A 13,699-nucleotide genomic window follows, 5' to 3' on the forward strand; every position below is an offset into this window, starting at 1 on the left:
ATACCGAATTATACTGATAGACTTATAACATATAAGTAGCACATGAATTATAATAAAAATTTAGAATATTTGAGAGACATTTTATCTTAAAGCATCTTAAATTCTAAAAGTTGATAACCTGAGTCATGCAATATTTGTATACTACGGTTCATGAAATTAGCATATATAATATTGATTTAAAGATGAAAACACATGATTTAAACTATTCATGAATAAGACTGAGTAATTAATAAAGAATCATGTTTGTCATAAAATCCTAACTCGTATAGAAATCATGAATTATAAAATTAGGATATATTTGGGACTCAATGAGTGAAAAAGATATCAATAAATGAAATTTCATTGCCTGGAATGAATAGACTAGCTTGAATTCTTGGATTGAAGCTTGAAGATGAATAGTCCTAGCTCTTGCTTGAGATGAACCTTGAGAGTTCTTTTTTGATTTGTCTAGGTATTATGCTTGAAAGGGAAGTTTTAGGTTAATTGAATTCCCTTAGTCGCACTTACAATAGGACAAAAAGAAATAGTAAAATTAAAAGAGTAGAAAAAGACGAAAATGACCCTGAGGAGAAACTATTGGAGGCCATCTAAAGTCGGGGGTTCTATCTATGGACCATAGATGTTGTTCGTAGAAATCATGACTAGGGTACTGAGCTCTAAAGTTTGATCTACGGGACCTTTTTATGGACTTTAGTTCCATTTATGAGCCATAAATATGCTCTATAAGAATCAGGTTAATATCTTCATTTACGAGACCCATCTATGGTCTGTGGATACATCCAGGGACCATAAACATTATTTGTAAGAATTAGACAAAACATTAAATTTTAGGACTTTGATTCACGAGTCCATCTACAACCCATAAATGGGTTAACGACCCAATAAACATGACTAGAAAAAATAAAGCTGGACTTAATATTTTTTTGAGCTTTTCAAGATCTGATTTGTCCTAAGGCTTTTGAGGTGTATAGAGGAGCCTAGTTTGAAAGTGTTGCTAAGTTTAAACGCTATCAGTCATAGTTCTTAAGGCAAAGTAGTCTTATTCATACTTCATGCCCAAGGTACACATGATTCGAGTCAAATAGCTTCAGAAAATGTGTGACTTATGTTCAAATTTATATCCTTCAGGCTTTATGAACCCATGTCATCAAACTAAGTTTTAACACTTTGAATTATTCTAACTTAGATAAGTCCTGAAGAGAATGGAGAAAGTGAGTACAGTACACTATCAGTGAGCCACGAATGGAACTTACGATTCATAAAATATTCTATGAGTCATAGGTGGGGGTCTAGGAAGGGTCCATAGAAGTGACCTTGATCCCAGTCTTCAGACCTTATTCCACGAACTATTTGTATGACCCATCTAATTCTCTATGAATCATAAGGATAACTAATAGATATAATGTCACACTCTAGTAGCTACTGAAATGTGCACCAAATTCCATAATCAAGGTCTACGATTCGTATAATAGTCTATGACTCGTAGAGGGATTCATACACCCCAATGCCTAAATTCCTCAGTTCGATTTCGTGAGCACCATTCACGACACGTCAAAGGGTCTACGATCCTTAGAAAAGGCTCATAGTCCCAACATGACAAATTTGAGTGAGTCCAATTTTTGGTACCCAGTTCCTATAACTAGTCCTCTACGGTTCGTAGAACGACCTATAGGTGACTAGAGGCAGTTTTAATGAGGAGTATAATCATCTTTTCCAACCTTTCTGAAACCAAAATTCTGATGGTTTTGGAATAATATTAACACTTAGAATATTCAAGAGCAAGGATTAGAGAGTATATAAGCTAGGGATCAAGCGTGGGCATGGAGTTCTTCAATTTTTGCAAATATTATCGTTCTTCCAAGTATGTAAGTCTATTCATAACATTGAAATCAATTTGTCCATATTCCGTACATCTTAATTTAGTAATTAAAGAGTTACATATTGAGCTTCAATCCCATGAAATTCAATTTTGAGTTAGTTCTATAATCTTCATTGAGTTCCCTATGTATTTGATCCAAATGAGATTATTTCCTTACTTTGAGTTGTTGAATTCACTGTTCATGTTTGCATCCACATGAATTCTAGTTGAGTATTCACATGCATTAGTATTCACATGCATAGTTTTAAGTTCAAGATGATATATGTCATGTCTTAATTAAGAAAGAAGTTTTCAGTATAATCTAATGAGTTAGAATGTTATGCAGCTATTTTAAGACTGAGTTGAGAAATCAAAAGATATATTTTATACATTTATTGTGTTTTTAGAAGTATAATATTTTTGTTACACCCCACACTCTTAAGCTCGGAATGTCTCTTAAGCTTCTTAGAAGTTATGAAGTGAGTCAGATAATCTACTAAACTATCACACAACTCTAAGGAAGGAGAATGTGATACCCCATAGTAGGGAAAGTTGGAAATATGGTCATGAGAAGTCGGAAAGAGTTGGAGGCCAAGTAAGGAGTCTTAGGACTCGACTTACCTACGTAAACTACTAATTTAGAAGTCTTGCATACCTAATCCACTTGAGTACATACCAAGCTTACGTAAAAAGGATTACATGGGTTCTTAAAGTAAAACGAAATTACAAACCCACACGGAGGAGGAGAGAATGACATGTGGAAGCAAGAGGAGGGGACACATGGCAGCCTAGGAAAGTGCCATGTGGCAGCAGGTGACCTACCTGCTTGGGGTCAAGTAGGTGACCCAGCTACTTGGGGGTGGGCCCCATCAAGGACACATGGCCCAATAGAGGCTGGACACATGGTACCCTATGGGGATGACACGTTCCACCTCCTAAGCCAACATATATATGTTTTTTATGTGACTATTAACTTTATTTCTCAGCCAAAACTTCAGCCAAAGAGCAAGAAAAGAAAGAAACGTAGAGAGGAAAAAAGAAGGTAGCCACGGTTGGGAGAATTCAAGGTAAGTTCCAATTTTCCTCTGTGAATTAATTATCTACGGTATTCCTCAACAACATGGAGATGTATATATATATTTTATGATGCCTATAGAACCATGTCTTCAGTCCTACATTTGGAAAAGATAGGAGAAAGTTGAAGAGAAAAATGCTAGGGGCAAGAAAGAAGGGCTATGGGTTTGGGGCTGCCAAGTTAAGCCTCCAACTTTCATTTCGTGAATTAATTATTTAAGGTGTCCCAAATTTATATAATGGTGTTTTATAATATAAAATTCCATTTTGGGGAAGCAAGGAAGTGATACAAACAGTCCGCATAATTTCAGCACGTTTAGAGAATGGTCGCCACTTCTACTAGGACCGGAATGATTATCCCTGCCTGATGGGTCTACATCCATCCCTGAATGTCGTCGGGTACTATTAACTTCCCCGCCATTCTTGTAACTATCACCTATAATCCGTGCAGGTGTGTCCACACCCCCTGAGTGGATGAGAAAGAAAGGATTTCTCGGAGCAACCCCCCAGGTTCCAGACCCAGGAGTCAACTTTCCCGTATGAGCATTCGGTACATGTATCAGTCCGTGGAAGAGTAAAAGGGTCACCACTACTAAGGATCCCCCCCTAATCTTAGATAGGTCGTCTGAGGATTCGCCGTGGTTCATTGCTGTGCTTACACACAAGGCTACCCTTTTTCGAAAGCTCCGCAGGACCACCTACCACTAGTCTTCAGCCGGAGGGGTTTATTGGATAAAAAGGCCAGGGCGCAGTCTCCCGAAGAGAGAAGCCCAACGAATGTCAGATGCAAAGCCCCGTACCTCATTAAGATCATATTGGCATACTCTCCCAAAAAAGAAAGAGCAGACCCCATTGAAGACGATAGTGAGGTACAACAAGGCCATTTCTGTCCACCACCCTTCTCACGGAGCCATACGAGGACGTTACCGCAATTTTCGAGTCATAATTTGGCAGTTTTGGCCAATTTTGGGTAAGGTAAGGTTTTTTATTTCAAGTTGGACTTTATGGTGTTGTTATGAAGTGTATTACACTTCCTATAGGTGGATGGAAGTATAAAATTTGCGTAAAAATACTTGACGTTGAAGACAATCTAAATTGGAGACGCTATAGTTAAATTGTAGTCGAAGCAAGGTGTTGTGCTTGTGGTGTGCTGCTGCAGGTGTGTGGTGGTTATTTCAGGGCCTAAAAGTATTCTAAAATAGGTGTGGGATCTGATTTTTTCATCCACATGACCCCTCGTTTTGTATAATTAAAGGTTTTGCAAAATAAATACTAGAAACCCTATTTTGGTGTCGTAATTTTTAGCAAGTTGTTTGGAGCTTATGTTGTGTAATATTGCCATGTTTTATGGGTATATGAGATGCACTTTGTTGTTGCTGGTTGGCTGTAGTAATTAGGAATGTAATTGGAAATTCGGATAGGGCATGTTATAGAGGAGGTGCTGCCCGATTTTTTTAACTCCTTAACTAGCTAAAGAACTAGTCGAGAAGACGAGCGAGGAAATGAGTTCTATGAATACTCGTGTGCAACTTAAGATGCTTAAAAGTCAGGGATGGTTTATATTTTTATTGCTTCCATGTTTAATAGGTTCAAAAGATGACGAGGTGAACATGACAAAGAGTAACTCATAAGAGGTATGTAAAGCCTGTCTCTCTTTTCTTTTAGGCATGTCTTAGATTTAAGTGACAAATGATATGTGTATGAAGCCTGGGGTAATTCTACTCATGAGCTCTGAACATGATTCATGATTCATAATTCGTGTTCACTTCTGAATGTTAAAACTATTAAAGTAGTTAAGCTCTCATTCCTCAGGTCTTCTATATGCTGAAAAGTAGTGTATGTAAAGCTTATTCCTTCTCTTAGCATGTCTTAGTCTTAAGTATGATGTGGATATGAAATTTGGGGGTAATTCCATTAATAGAACCTCGAGTATGGTTCGTCAATCTTATTCCCTTCTCGATATTAGAACTCCTGCGATAGTTGAGTTATGGACTTGTAAGTCTTCTACATAACGATAAGTAGTACACGTGAAGCCTATTCCTTCCTTCTCTTGAAACAATTAAGGTAAGTGAAGTGATATATGATATGAGCTAGAGGTGATTCCATTATAGGTTTCGGTTATAACTCGGGACTTGTACTCACTTCTTGAGGTTAGGCTTCTTAAAGTGGTTAAACTCCTGTTCCTCGAGCCTTCCATATGTTGAATAATGATTGGAGGCGTAAGCTCCTATACCTAGAGACTCTTTGACACATCTTATGATGATATTTGGGAGACATTTGTTATACTATCAAGGTTTATGTGCACGTATATATATTATTATATTATATAGGGACCGGGCCGAATGTTCCTCGGCACTAATGTGTTATATGTATAGGGATCGGTCCATACATTCCTCGGCACTAACATGTTATATATAGGGATCGAGCCATACATTCCTCGGCACTAATGTATTATATGTATAGGGATCGGGATGAATGTTCCTCGGCACTAACCTGTTATATATATGGATCGGGCTGGACGCTCCTCGGCACTAACCTGATATATATGGATTGGGTTGTACGTTCCATAGTGCTAACAATATACATATGCCTATCATGATAGATGATGTATTTGTAACACCGAGTCCCTGAGCAAGCCGGATACGGTAAGTGATAATGGTATACAGGACTTTATTTTGTGAGGTGCAGATATAGTACCCTACTAAATGCTATACTTGATTTCCTGCATCCCTATTTCAGTTGTTATCTCAGTTATTGTTATATACTCAGTACATATGTCGTACTGACCCCCCTTTCTTCGGGGGGTTGCGCTTCATGCCCGCAGGTACAGACACAGGTATTGGGAGTCCGCCAACTTAAGATTCCACTCAGCTAGTTTGGAAGAAGCTCCATTGATTCGGAGCCGAGTTGTAGTACCAAACCTCCTATGTATATATTTGTTTATTCAGGGGTACGGTGGGGGCCCTGTCCCGCCATATATTACTATTAATGTTCTTAGAGGTCTGTAGACATTTGTATGGGTTATACGTGTAAGTTATATTCAATTATGTCTACATGATGTATTGGAAATATTAAGAAACTATGGCAGCCTTGTCAGCTTGCACGCCCTTTCATGATAAGATACAAATGAAAGAGGATACATGTATGAAAATGCTATAACCCATCAGGGTTCTTCTGTACAGTTTTTATATTGATCATTACATTTGATAGATACGTATAAAGAGGGTCCAGATCGGAACCCAATCGCGGCCCACAGAGTTGGGTTGTGACATTTTTGAAGAAAATGTAATAAGTTGAGAAAGGTTGAGTTAAATTGAGTAAACTCTAATGAGACTAAATAGGTTATGTTTTGAGTATTTTCACTCACTTTAGTCTATGAGAATAACATATGATTTTTGGCAGCATTATTGAACACCGATATGGGTAAGAGTTTAGAATAACTTAAACCTCATAAACTATGTTGCCAGTGTAGGATAGGTTTGTGTAGTTGGTTTGGGCGATTCTGTACTTCAGTCCTTGATACAACCTTTTATATGATCTATGAGATAAGTTTGTGTCCCTCACCTTGGCAAGGTATTGGATAGATGTTGCAGTGACAGCAATTCATTGTGTCATTGCAGTGCTCGTAGTGATGATTGTTGGTTAAAAAAACTCCGCTAAGAGTGAATATTATTTTTATACTGAGTTGGATTTACTTATCTGAGTTGAATTACTTTAGTATTTATTATATTGAGTATGTTTCTTTTCCAGCTATTATACATATATTACATTCCATATACTAATGTCTTTCAATGCTACATCATTTTATTATGCACATACAGGTGCTAGAGATCCTCAATAGGCTCATCATTGAAGATTAATTTCTTTCAAATTTTTTATGAGACCTCCTTGCTTTCAGAGAAACTCTTTTAGTTTATTCAGTCTTTATTTATTAGTGCTTTGAGGTAGCCATAGGCCTATCCCGGTACTCATCTAGAGTTATTAGAGGCTTAATATTTATAGACAGAGTATGGAGTTTATTTCACTTTTCAAAATTTATGTTTTTAAACAACCTTTATCTGTTTATAGTATTTGAGACTTATTTTTGAGAAGTATTAATTATATTCAGTTGCATTCCCATCTGAGTTAGCTTTTTGCTGTGAGTTAAGCCTTTCGCTGAGTAGTTAGCCAAGCCAAGGGTTTGCTTGGGAACCAACAATGATTTCTGAGTATCGATCACGCTTATTGTGTAGATTCGGGGTATGAAAAACTTGGTATCAGAGCCTAGATTTCAAGAGTCATAGGATGTCAATAACAACAGATAGAAGATGAATAAGGAGGGACTGCAGCACATACTTCACAAGAGCAGCTCTCCCTCCATAACTGAGGACTTTGATCTGCCATCCTCTAATTCTGGATATCACTTTGGACACCATACTAGTAAAGTATATGATCCTTTGACCTCCAATATATAAGGGGCATCCCAAGTAAGTAATAGGGCCATGGGTTGTTTTGAAACCAGTGTTAAAAGTGACCCTTTCAATGATCTCAGGATCAGTATTTAGAGGGATCATGCACTGGCTCTTTTTTGTGTTAATAAGCTGGCCTGAGGTCTCCTCATACACCTGCAGTGTCTTCATGATCGGCTTGAGAGAGTATCTCTATGTTGAAGTGAAAATGATAATATCATCAGCAAAGCTCAAATGATTAATCAATGGACCCTTTTTCTCCATATAGAAACCTTTGTACAAATAGTGTTGATGAAGATTATTGAGCAGTCTTGAGAGTACCTCAGCTCCTAAAATAAATAGGGCTAGACATAAAGGATCTCCCTTTTTGAGACCTCTTATAGAGTGGAAGAAACCATGTCTACTTCCATTCACAATAACTGAGTACCAATTATTAGCCATAGACTCCAAACCATGTCAATAAATACTTATCCAAAACCAAATCTTCTCATGACTAGACATATAAATGACCAAAACACCCTGTCATAGTCTTTGTCCATGTCTAATTTGATCACAACATTATCTCCAAGCTTTGGTTTTATAATGCCATAAATGATTTCCTTGTGCCAGCATAATGTTTTCAGATATACTACTTTCCTTAACAAATCCTGACTGATTTTCAGAGATTAGTTGAGGTAAAATAGGAGCTAGTCTGAGACATAGAACTTTTGAAATAACTTTATTGGTGAATTTACTTAGTGATATAGGTCTGAAGTCTAATAGCTTATTAGGATGGTCTACTTTTGGGAGTAGGACCAAACAAGCATGTGAGATGAACTTGGTAATAGAGTATCCACAGAAAAAGTATTTCACCAAGTTTAATAAGTCTTCACTATTGATTTCCCAGCAAGTATGGAAGAACTTGCCATTAATTCCATCTAGACCTGCAGCAGATATATCACTGAGAGAAAATACAGCTTCTTTCAACTCCACTTTAGTAGGCATAGCATTAAGGGCTTTGTTTTACTAATCTGTGATGGATCTAGGGATACACCTGAGGATATCCTCATTGATAACCTCTTTCTTGCTAGTAAAGATCTTCTCAAAGTAGTCATATGCAGCAGTAGTTATATTCTGATCACCTTGAATGGTATTATCTTGCTCATCACTAATTTGATGGATGAGTAATCTTCTTCTCCTTCCTCTAATAATAGCATGAAACTACTTGGAATTTGCATCTCCCTCCTTAAACCACTGAAGTTGAGTTTTTTGTTTAAGGATAGATTGTTCAGTCTTTAAGTATTTAATGTACTGAGCATTCACATGATTCAGCTTGATCTTGGTTTCTTTAGACTTGTCATGGATGAGAGCATCTTCTGCTTGCTTTACCTTCTCTTCAAACTCTTTGACAGCTTCATATAAGTCTCCATACTGTTGCCTTGACCAGTTAATAAGAGTACTAGACACCCTCTTAAGTTTCAATTGGAATATTCTCATTAGATTACCTTCTACTGGTCTTTCCCAACAGGATCTAATAGTGTCTAAGAATGTCTCATTCTCCACCCAACAGTTAAGGAACTTGAAATATTTGCTTTCAAGTAAAAGAGGATAGTGATCAGAACTTATAGAAGCAAGGTGAGTCACAATAGTCATAGGTATTATATCTAACCACCTATTATTCACCATGGCCCTGTCCAACCTCTTCCATATTCTAGCCTCCATGTCCCTATTGTTGCACCATGTTAAATTCTGCCCATGGAAGCCCAAATTAGTGAGACCATATGCCTCAATTACACTTATGAACTCAAAACTTTTGTTCATATTGTATAGTTGTCCTCCTAGCTTTTCTTCAACATTTGTGATTACATTAAAGTCCCCAATAATGCACCATGGCTTGTCTGTGTCAGCATACTGCAGCATCTTATCCTAAAGACTTCTTCTCATGTAATCCTTACACTTGGCATAAACAAATGTAATAATATGAGAATTAGGATTAGCCACATATTTGATTTCATAAGTAACCTACTGTTCATGTTGATCTATAATGGAGTAGTTCACATCCTGATTCCAAAACAACCAAATCTTGTTATTGGGGTTATGAATTGCACTATCCAATCTCAACTGAATTCTATAGTGGTTCAGCTGTGATTGATTAGCAAATGGTTCAAGAATTGTCAATATAGATAGTTTGTGATAATCCTTGAGTTTTTAAAGTCTATATAAGGCACCTTGAGTATCAATACTCCTTGCATTCCAGCTTATTATATTCATCATCAAAGTTTCAGGGATTTGGACCTTGTGTAGATGCTACTCTTCCAAGTAGCATTATCTGAACTAGTGGAGGTTTCTTGTTTCTTTTGTTTTCTTATTCTTGTCCTGCTGACCCCTGGGTGATAATCCCTGCTTCTCAGTAACCTGCAACACTTCCTCCTGAGTTATAGTATCTGTGATAGTATCTAGTGCTCTCAAAGGAGAGGCACTAGTTTCTTCATCCTCATCATGAGATTGTTCCCTTTGATCTGGATCCTCTTTATCTTCAGATTGAATAGTTCTGTATTCATCCTTAAAGTCATCTTATATGGCTCTCTTATTAAGCACACACAATTAAGTACAGTTGGCTTGAATTTGAAGAGGTGTCATATGAATCCCTGCTTGTTCTTCAACCAAAACATAGTTTACTCTGTGTTGTGTCTTTCCAGACAGAGATTTTTTTGTCTTAGGTAACTTCTTCTTCAGTGCATCCCTCTTATTCTTACTCAAAGATAGAGTATATTTATTATTGAAGAGCTGAGTCACTACACCCATATTTTGTTTAGTAATCTTTGGAGGTTTAGTACTTTCCTTATCAATTTCATTGAACTGGAACCTATCCTCTGGAACCTGTTGAACATCAGCTTGTTGAACCTGCATATTGGACCTTATATCTGCTGGAAGAGTGGTGGTAGAGGCTCTAGGGTCTTTTCTATGGTCAACCAATAGATTTTCCCTCCCCCTGGTTTCCTCTTCCTGTAGGTTAGTGATTTTCTCTTGTATTCCCTCAACCTCACCTCTACAGACTTCTTTATCCACAACAGCAATACTGTTTAACATATTAAAATAATTAGGGGAGCCATAGGGGTGTGGGAGCATTGAGTCAATACCTGGGATTTTTCCATTGGCATTATTGCATTCCACATTATACAATTCAGTATTTGGTTCAAACCTAACAGTAATATTATGGTCTTTTTGTTTGTTTGCAGGTCTGCTAGTTCTATTAACATATAAAACCTACTGCATGGGATTATGGGGGCTGGGATCCAATGTTGTATAGGGAGGGGGGAGTAGGCTCTGGATTCCAGAGTCAACATTACAATTTTGGATATTACAAGTATTAGAGTTAGAGTTATTAAGCATACCTGCCTGCTGTTGAGTTTTTCTTTCATTGATGCTGCTGATATTATACTGGGGGGTTACTGAATTTTCCCCTTTTGACATGGATACTTGTGTTTTATGTTGTTGTGGTTGTTGTTGGTGGTGTTGTCCATCTTTTTTGCCTTTCCTCCTTTGAATTTGCCAGCCTACATATTCTTGGTCTTTTTTTTCAGCTTCAGCCCTGTTAGTGTTTTGTTGTTCCTTAGTTTGTTTGTCTTCTTCGTGTTACAGCTCTTTGTTCTGCTGTTCTTTACTCTTATCAGTGCTGGACTTGTCTTTGTTTCTTGCTGTTTCTTCTTGATCTTTCTTTTTCTTAATATCCTCATCTCTTTTTTTAACAGTACAAACATGAATGGTGTGATCTTGGTGCTTACAGTATTGACAGTAGTCTGGCACCCCTTTATACTGAATAGATTGCCACCTTCCTGCTCCATTTTCATCTTTACCATAGCCCAACCATACATGCTGGGTTTTTTTTGGTAAGATCAATTTGAACTTTGACTTTTGCAACACTACCCCTTATTTTCTTGTAGGTTGCCAAGTCCAAGAATAAGACCTTTCCAATTGGAGATAGTAGTGGGGTTACCACTTCAAGGTGATAGCAGTGCCAAGGTAATTTTGGTAATATAGCCCATATAGGGACTAAAGGGGTTTCTTCTTCAGGCTTGAAGGTGGGGGTCCATAGCTGGAGTCTCATAAGTTGGCCATCTATGTACATTTTTCCTTTGGACTATACAGTAGAGTGATCATACTCATTGTACAAGTCTATGTACAGATGCCTAGAGTAAAGTGGGTAAGTTTCACTCCTCCTCTGAGCTCTATTTGCAGGATGAATTCCTTTTAATGGTTTCCATCTTAGGCATAGTGTTTGTGAATTTGCCTATTAGAGTATACTTACAGTCAATGGCCAATTTCACCATGAAATCTTCTTTTGTAAATACCACAACTGGATAGCCCTATTTTGTAGTAATTTTGGGGGGTGTAATATCAATAATGGCAATTTTCATGGCTTCTTGGGCTCTTAACTTAGTAGTCAAAGTTTGAGGGATGACAGGATTAGGGAGGTTGGAGTATTAGTATTGGAATGCTTGATTTGTTTGACAGCCAGATTAGTATTGGGAGGCACCACATGATTAAGAGGAGTAGGACTATTAAAAGTTGGAGTTCTAATTTGGTTTGGATATTTGGGACCTAAAGTGATTCCATTATTCACAGCAGTAGTTTTATTATTGGATTTGATAACATCAAAATTGTTAGACACTTTCATAGGATTGCTATTAGGAACATAGGGTCTTTGGACAGGTTGAAAGTTCACATTGAGACCCCTGTTAAACTAGGCAGGTTATTTGTTTTTCTCTTCATTTTCAAGTGATATGTTCCCCTGCTCCTTGTGCTTATTAACAAGATAAACATAGTGAGCAGTAGTTAGGCATTACCCTTGCTCTTAAAAATATCCTCATCCATAAATCGATATAAGCGTAACTTTTATGATGCGTCCGCAATACTAGATTTTGTGATCATTGACTTTGGCTCATGTTCCAGTTTTAGCAGCATATCGTTTGACTTATTTGGGAAAAGATATTTGGTACTGTTGTATTCTAGTTGGGAAGTAGAAGATTTGGAATCATGGGATAAACTATCAGTGAGCATCCGGGTACCAAGTCCTGGCCTCTATTCTAAATTATCGGGGAGCATCCGGGTACTCAGCCCTGGCCTCTACTGGCTTACTAGTATGATGAGCATCCGGGTACCCAGTCTTGGACTCGATCATACCGATGTATTATGGCGAGCATCCAGGTACCTAATCCCAGACTCGACCATACTTATGTATTATGACAAGCATCCGGGTACCCATTCCTGGCCTTGGCCACTTTGAACATTCGGTGAGCATCTGGGTCCTAGTCCTGGCCTCAACCCCTAAGTCACCACTAGATCGATTGACTCTTGGAGATTCTGCGTTTGAAAATGATATAGTACTTTGGCTCCTAACATCGTAGATTCTTAGTTCCTAGCCTTAGTAGTTGTAGCTATTTTGTGTACTCGGTGGGCTTATGGGGGTTTGTTCAGGTATTTATTTAACTTGCATACGAGTGTCCCGGCTGGGTTTATGGGGGCCCAGTTGGGTATAGTTAGCTTTAGTTCTCATAAGTAGTACTCTTTCCCCCTTTTGATGCTTATGTTGACTCCTATTTAGGCTATTCCTCTTTTTTATATTGTTTTTACCTTTTTTGCTCATTCGGCCTGTGATGCTTACTGGGTACCTGTTATCTTGGTACTCATACTATATTCTGCATCTACTTTCGTGATGCAGGACTAAGCACCAGCTACCACTGTGGATAGATCAAACCTGTTGCAGTCAGCTTTGAAGAATAAGGTGAGCACTTGGTATTTTTGGATCATTCCTGTCTCCTTCAGTATGGATGGCCCATCTTTTTCCTTTTGAGACTAGCCAGTTGTTGTATATATTTTTGTTCCACTTTCGGGACTTATACTCATTTTTTATTTTGTAGCAGCTCTATAATTATGACTTCTAGGTTTTGGGAGGGATATTTATTTGTTTATATCATGTTTTGGTTTACTTTCGCTTATTCTTTCTGTCTATCTTTATAATTTGCCACTCTTATTTAGTTTCTGCCCTCAAACCCATTACTTGATGTTTCGGGTTGATGGGTTGGCTTACCTACTGGTGGGTTATAGTAGGTGTCATCATGACCTAAGGAATTGGGTCATGACATTAGCCCAATAGCATTGAAGAATATTATAATTAAGAAGACCCAATGCAAATCATGAAATTAGGGCTTTTAATTAAAGAAATTATAATAGAATTTGAGAAGACTTCTTTGGGATTCCATTGGTAAAAGGAACCCATGGATGAAGTCACACATACCTTGACCTTTACTAGCCCTAAATTGAAGAGAATGGAAGCTTG

At 37.7% G+C, this 13,699-nt stretch overlaps 1 pseudogene; it reads left to right on the forward strand.

Annotated features, from left to right (window-relative positions):
* The first annotated feature begins 3,321 nt into the window (after positions 1-3,321).
* LOC129899891 (uncharacterized) lies at positions 3,322-8,389 on the forward strand (annotated as a pseudogene).
* Positions 8,390-13,699: the final 5,310 nt, after the last annotated feature.

This window comes from Solanum dulcamara, chromosome 8, assembly GCF_947179165.1.
Source record: "Solanum dulcamara chromosome 8, daSolDulc1.2, whole genome shotgun sequence".
Lineage (NCBI taxonomy): Eukaryota > Viridiplantae > Streptophyta > Magnoliopsida > Solanales > Solanaceae > Solanum > Solanum dulcamara.